This window comes from Malaclemys terrapin, chromosome 14 (genome assembly GCF_027887155.1).
Source record: "Malaclemys terrapin pileata isolate rMalTer1 chromosome 14, rMalTer1.hap1, whole genome shotgun sequence".
Lineage (NCBI taxonomy): Eukaryota > Metazoa > Chordata > Testudines > Emydidae > Malaclemys > Malaclemys terrapin.
In genome coordinates this window covers 19947391-19955139 of record NC_071518.1, presented here as the reverse complement: position 1 = coordinate 19955139, position 7749 = coordinate 19947391, and the positions used below count along the sequence as shown (strand labels likewise).

The 7749-nt window shown below is 42.0% G+C and overlaps 1 long non-coding RNA gene across 1 annotated transcript in view; it reads left to right on the top strand.

The window, feature by feature from the left end:
* The first annotated feature begins 123 nt into the window (after positions 1–123).
* Positions 124–7749, top strand: part of LOC128848870 (uncharacterized) — a 92617-nt gene continuing 84991 nt past the window's right edge. The window contains exon 1 of the long non-coding RNA XR_008447116.1: positions 124–211. This is a non-coding gene — a long non-coding RNA (uncharacterized LOC128848870). The remainder of the gene's footprint in view (positions 212–7749) is intronic.

Sequence of the window (7749 nt, the reverse complement as noted above, 5' to 3'; positions counted from 1 at the left end):
TTCCTAAGTGTTTATACAGCACCAAGTAATGTATAAACAAGTACACCCCTAGTTCTCTGTGTGCATGTTAATGTATAAATGTGATAATATGAATTTAAAAACCATTGCTCTGGAGTTTCGAGGAACAGAGAGTGTTTCTCTCACCAATAACGCAGTTTCCAAATTTCAAAAAGGCCTCTTAAGATGCTCCTGCAATGCTCTATCTCCCCTTGTAAGTACTCTCACACTTCTTATCACACTGTCTGTACTCGGCTAGCTTGATTATCACTTCAGAAGTTTTTTTTCTCTTAATTAATTGGCCTCTCAGAGTTGGTAAGACAACTCCCACCTGCTTATGCTCTCTGTATGTGTGTATATATATCTCCTCATTATATGTTCCATTCTATATGCATCCGAAGAAGTGGGCTGTAGTCCACGAAAGCTTATGCTCTAATAAATTTGTTAGTCTCTAAGGTGCCACAAGTACTCCTGTTCTTCTTCCTGCAATGCTGTTACTGTAAGTGCATCCTTCTGGGGAAGGATTTTTTGCAGTTAAACCACAGAACTGGGAATCAGGAAACCTATATTCTATTCCTAGCAGTTCCTATGTGATCTTGGAGAAGTCACTTACCCTCTGTGGACCTCCTTGCACTTAACTGCTCTGTGCCCCAGCTGTAAAACAGGGAGAACAGGACCCACATGTGCGCTGTGAAACTCAGTTCACTGATGCTTGTAAAGATGTTTTAGATCCTCAGATGGAAGGTACTAGAGAATTGTTTTTCAAAAAGACCAAATTCTGCAATTAATAAAGGCTGTAGTTAGGCATGTGAAGTCTTATGTGTGCATTTTCATAATGCCAAGGTAAAACACTAGAGATCGCATAGTACTTTTGCTGTTTAATTCAGATCAATCAGGATCAGGCCCACAGTGAAGGGTAAACCACAAATGTCTGGTTCAGATGAGCACACAGACATTTCTATGTGCTTATCACAAATGTATTTGAATATTCTTAACTTCTGTGGTCTGCAAAATTGAGCTCAAGATCTCTGAAGAATAGTGTCTCTGGTGAGATTTCTGGTGCTTCCTGTTTCCATGTGGTCTGGAAATTCTGTGAGAACAAACTTGCAATATTACAGCTTTTATGCAAAGAAGGTTAAGTAACATGTTGGAACCCCTAGAAAGGCTACTACTGACTACCCTGTATGCCTAGAAAAACCTGGATTCACAACTTAGACAATGAGGACTCAGTCCTGCTGTCCTTACAATTTCCTATTCAGGCCAAATTCCTATAGACTAGGGGTGGCCAAACTTTCTCACCCTCTGAGCCACATACAACAGTCTTCAGAAGTTTGAGATTTGGGGCATACCTGCCAGGGCTCAGGGCTTCAGCCCTGTGGGAGGTGCCCGACTGGGCTCAGGGCTTCAGCTCCGATCCTGCTGAAGCCCCAAGCACCAGCATGCGCGCCCTCAGGGCCGAAGCCCCGAGACCCCTCTCCTCACTGGGCAGAAGCCCCTAACCACCATGGCGCTGCAAGCCGGAGGTCCCAAGCTTCCTTCTCCCAGACTAGGAGGTGGGGAGTGGGGGCTCTGTTAGCTGCACTTTAATGGTAAAAGAGCTGCATGTGGCTCACGACCCAGTTTGGCCACCCCTGCTATAGACTACACTCGGATTTTTGCTTGCATAAGGACTGAGGGGCAAACCTTTGGCCGTTAGAGGGCCCTGTGTGCAGTGACACTAGTGCGGATAGTGGGACTTTGCCCAGGAGGTCCACACTCCATGTGCCTCATAGATTTATGTTCAGTGGGGACTTCCTGCATCCAGGCTGTAGAGTGTTTTACCTGCTGTTTCATTACTTTTGGAAGTGAGGTTTTTTTTCATTCCCAGGCTCCGCGTCGATGGGCCTTCCCAGCATACACAGCCCAGTTACTCTGGCTGCGTGCAGGGACCATGATTTGCCCTTGGCTTTAGTACCTTCCATCTGACGCCTCCAGGCTTGTGATATAAAAAAGAAAAGCATAAGAAGCATTGATTCATTATTACAAACTATCCAAGCTACATGTCGATAAACACATTATTTTATTTGTCTTTACTGACCGAGTCCAGAAGAGGGAGCTAACTTTCTAGCCATCACTCAGTGCCACAGCTAGCGGGCTGCTCCGGAGGAGTTCTCTTCCCAGCTATATTGATATCCCCATGCCTGACTGGTCAGGCTGAATATTTACATGTTGTCCCTGAAGGAGAGTCATCCTGGAGCACCAGACCACCCTTTCTAAACATTGGTTACCTCTGTTCAGCACAGGGAATATAATTACATGGCATACTTGTCTGAGTGAGACAGTGATATGGATTTTAGTTCTGACAGCAGCGCAAAGTAAATGTTCAGATTTCCACAATCTTCTCCCTTGTGCAAGCTTCCATAGGCCTTCCCACCAGGATTTCACTCTGATCAGCTGTCTCCACAAAATTGCAACTGAGGCTGGACATAGAAGTCCCCTGTGTTGAAATAAATTAAGAAGGTGGATGCAGCATATATGAAAGGAGCACAAAAAGAAAGGAATGTATTGGGCTTTGTATGGGTGGACAATGGAGGAGAGTGCAAGGATCCTTTTCCCCATCCTCTTGTGCTGGGGACAGGTCCAATGGGGCTGAGGGCATGGGTCCTGCCTTCTCCTGTCTGAAAAGGGGCTGGGAAGTTTGGAGCCGAGACACTGCTCTCTCCTCCACAGAAGGGAGCACGCTGCAATGGTGGTGTAGCTGCTGCGCTGCTATGCATTGCTAGGGACGAAGCCCCTAGAAGCAATTATTGCTGAGTCAGCAGTACTGTCAATTCTTGCAATTTTGTTGCAAGCCTCATGTTTTTTGGTGTATTTCTTAAGGTCCCAGTTTCTGGGAAAAAATAGCAAGAGAATCTCAGCTACCATTTAAAAAGAAGTGAGTTTCTAGCCTTCCTTGTTACAAAGAAAGGCTTGAAAATGAGATGCAAGTTCAACTTCAAGGCTCAGAAACCAACTAAATGAAACCAGAATTTATTACTTTAAAAAACACCATGATTTTAAGCCAATCTCATGATTTTTGGTGGGCCTGACTCATAATTTTTACATGCTTGAGGTTGGCAATCCTGAGTCAGAAGGAATTCTCCCTGTGACCTCTGCCTGCAGCATGTCCTCTTTACTCCATCCAGAAATCTCCAAGGGCACAATCTAGACCTAAACATTAACAGTTGGCGTCCAGGATGGAAATGCATTTTCACTGTATAATTAATACAAAGGAGCAGCAGACAATCAGTACATACAAAATAAAAAAATGGAGCCTTCCAATGTACATACATTAAAAATGAGCAGAACAGAAAGCTCCAAGTGATGGGGAAAGAATCTTTTAGCCCACGAAGGGTTTTTTAAACATTAGTTCCCTAATACAGCATTCCTGAAGTTCGTAAAAGAGAGGAACCAAAGGCAAGAGAGATTCTCCATGTCAGTTAGAGAGAAATAAGGATACAGTATGGAGTGCTATTTTAACTCAGTGGGGTGTGAGTGTTTAAAACACACAACCATGCATTCTTTTAATAATGGGGGAGGGGCATGAAGTTTTAGACTGCCTGAGATAGTCTGCGATGAGGGGACCGTGTCTTGCATGAAATACAACCCAAATTCTCAGCAGATACCTTGGATTATTTTTAACATTCCCCTTGACAATTATGCACTTGCAGAATTCCCCTTAAAGCTTAGAGCAAACTAGTTTAACAAACAATTTATTGGACAAATTAGGCCCATTTTCCTGTTAATTATCCATGTGGAGACTTAGCTTTTTACTGATTTATTTATTTGACATTATTTGATGAATAGTTTGTGCAAACATATTTCAACCTCAAGAACTATTTGTCTTGAATATTACTTTGAATATTTGCTATTTATAATTCACTACAGTATTCACATTGTGCGATTGGTCAACTAAGTCATGTTGCATTGTTTTGTTCCCAGATTGGATGTCTCCCAAACCTACAGCTTTCAAGATGGCTAGGCAAACAAATATGGATGTGGATACATATTTGCACAAATGTTCATTTGACTTCAGTGGAGTTACACTGTCTTAAACTAGTGTGACAGATTGAAGAATCAGGTTGATGATAAATATAACACGTTGTGCACAATTACTGGTATTATATATGCAATGGGAGCTGTTGCATATGCCTATTATGTATACCTATTATTTTACATGGCGTAAAACTTAGGCCCTGAATTTGAAAGTCTTATATTACAGTTGTTTTATCATTCAAATCTGGTTTTGGGTTTTGTAAGTTCTGTATTATGATCTGTTGAAATATATGTTAAGGTCTTCTAGAGCTTTGGATAGGTGCCCTTTGGTATGGTGTTCCTTTTCAAATAATAAATAAAAATATTTCCAATATACTGACTATAAACAACTCTTTAATACTAGGAAGTCCTCAGCCCCAGAGTATTTACTGGCATTTAATACTACTCATTTGAGTAAGGGCAGCAGACTCTATCCCAGAGTCTCTCCCTCTCTCTTTGACCAGAAATTCCATCCCGGACCTGAAATAAATTAATAAATAAATTAATGGAGATATCCTATCTCCTAGAACTGGAAGGGACCTTGAAAGGTCATTGAGTCCAGCCCCCTGCCTTCACTAGCAGGACCAAGTACTGATTTTGCCCTAGATCCCTAAGTGGCCCCCTCAAGGATTGAGCTCACAACCCTGGGTTTAGCAGGACAATGCTCAAACCACTGAGCTATCCCTCCCCCCTGAAAAAACCTTCCTGGTGTAAATTTAGTTGCAATTGATTCATTTTTGTAAAAAGTTTTGGTTCTAACAAATTGGCATTTTCCAATGAAAAAATGTTGTTTTTTAAAATTCCTGACTAGTGCTACTCACCACACGCTGAGGCACTTGTTTTGCAAATGTGTCCTTATTGCTGTAACATACAGGTGGGGAGTTAACAAGATTTTTGTTCCAAACCTTACTGGCTTGGTCCCCGAGCACAAATTACTTTCACTTCAGGTAGTTTGCCCACCATGTCACATAACATGAGGCTGAGCTGACATTTTAGTAATGATTCAAAGATTGATACAGCTGGCCCTTTAAATTAGGCAATAAGATTCCAGACACTGGTTCTGATAAAAATGCAGGATTTTCATCCTTATTATCTTTGTTATTTAAGGCTTTCAGAAAACCACTAACCTTAACTCCTACACTCAAACAAGCACATACTAGCAAATAGAGTTAAGCCAACTTTTTAACTCCTAGTCATTAAGGATGTCAAAACATTCTGATATATGATATAAACTCATAATGACTGGATTTTGTTTTTATTAGGGTTAGGTTGTGGAGAATGAGAATTTTTTTTTAAGGCTGTTAGTTCTTGGACACAGTTTGATTTGGTGGCTTAACACTAACATTTTAAAGGGCTTGTTAAACCCCAATCAGAGCATATTAAGCACTAGAATTTTAAAGTGCATAATAAGATTTAAACATTGTAATGGCATATTAAGCTGTAACATAAAAAAAAATGGACTCACATTGTTGTCTTATTTGCCTGTGATTTTTATAAACAAGTTCTAAAGAGTAATTGATTATTTCTAGAGCTTTATTGCTTTTTTTTGGGTTTTTCCATCTTGTGAAACACTTTTTTTTTTCCAATGTTTATTTGGGTCTTTCCATCTTGTGAAACACTTCAACAGAAAATTTTTTGTTTGAAATTTTTCTTTTTTTTCCAGAACAAAGTTTTAAATAAATTGAAAATTTTTGTTTTGAAATTTCCCATTAAAATATAATAAAATTACGTTTTCCATGAAAAAAAATCTTAATTGAAACATCATTTTTCAGTGGGAAAATCTTTTGGTTAAAAAATTTCACCGTGTGCTAATCATTTCATAGTCAGCTGTAAATTGGGTTATGATAGGATCTGTGTCACATGTAAAGATTCATGAAAAGTATGTAGGTTGTTGGTCATGGGATTTTTCTTTTTTACAGCCCATTATATCTTCCAAGCACTTTACAAACACTAATGCTTGTAGCACCTTGTTTGCTAGGGATCCTATCCCCACGTTACAGGTGGAAAACCGAGACAGAGTGGTGCAGTGACTGGCACAAACCTAGACTGTGAGTCAGAGAGATCCTGGCTGTTACTCCCATGCTCATTCCAATAGGCCAGGGGTCGGCAACGTTTGGCACGTGGCTCGCCAGGGTAAGCACCCTAGCGGGCCGGGCCAGTTTATTTATCTGCTGACGCGGCAGGTTCGGCCGATCGCGGCTCCCACTGGCCGTGGTTCGCCGTCCCCGGCCAATGGGGGCGGCGGGAAGCCGCGGCCAGCTCATCCCTCGCCCACACCGCTTCCCGCCGCCCCCATTGGCCCGGGATGGTGAAGCGCGGCCAGTGGGAGCCGCGATCGGCCGAACCTGCCGCGTCAGCAGATAAATAAACTGGCCCGGCCCGCTAGGGTGCTTACCCTGGCGAGCCACATGCCAAACGTTGCCGACCCCTGCAATAGGCAATACTGCCTCTAAAGGTCAGGAGACCTTCCCAGAACGTACAGCTTCCTGGAATTAATATCATATTTCTGTTTGACAGTGCTTAGCACAATAAGGCCCTGATCTTGAGGTAAATGTCTAATGAAGACAAGGCAGGTGAAAACTACTAACTGTTTTGTCTTCACTAGGGTTTTACCTCAAGCTGGCTAAGTTATCTTAGTTCAAATTAAGAGCACATTTTTCCCTGCAGTGAAGACAAGGCCTTAATGTTCAATAAGATGCTGCATGTATGTACTTGATTAATATTATCCATATTTATGTATGTGATTATTCCCATTGACTTCAATGGGATTACTCACATGAGTAAGGACTATTTGTGTGAATGAGGTTTTGCATGATCAGCACTAGACGAAACTATTTTATTTTAAATATCTCGAGATTTTGCCTTGGGTAATTTTCTTTCTTTTCTTTCATTACAAAATGATCACTGTGTTTTGTTCAGTGATCTTTTATCCACTTTAACTGATCCTGAGAAAAGTGTGTGTTGCTGATGCTCCCTGACTGATCTCTAGAAGATTCCCTCTGTATTTCCCCAGCTTTGCCTGACATACACATCCTTAAGGACCTGGCACAGCTATTGCCCTTTCAGATGAAAATGAATGGAAAGGACAGGACGTCTTGTAAATACAATGTAGCCTGTAAGTGTCTCTTCTTAATTGGTTTGAAAGCTCTTGTTGAGTGATTCAAGGCACACCCTCCCTTGAAGAAACTAGCTGAGTACATCACCTCTCCAATGCCCTCGCCCCCTAAGGCTACAACCAGACACTGCAGCCACCTGTTGAACTTGGGTCTCCCGTGTGATATCGTGAGGGAAGTTTTTGTCCAGTGATCTGTACAAAGGACAGCTGCCAGGAGCACCTGGGTTCTAACAGTGGCTCTAACCCTCATGCTCTCTGTGACTGGGGGAGCAGTGCATTTGACAAGCCCTGTTTACTATGAGTATTGGGTCAGGTACTGGTGAGGCCAATTGAGAATCCTCCCCAAACTGACCACGGTTGCAAGCAGTCACAACTGTATGGAATTGCATGTAAGGGGTTGCTTCATTAGCTAATCCATCCTTGCATCATCTCTGTATAACTATCCTCATATTAAGAGGGGGAATGGAGGCATCTGCAGTGACACAGTATTTCAAAGCCATGAATTTCTACCCCTATTTCCTCCCCCAGACCAAACCAAAACAACCCCACAAACCTTCCCTGCAAATAGAATCAGGTGCTCATCC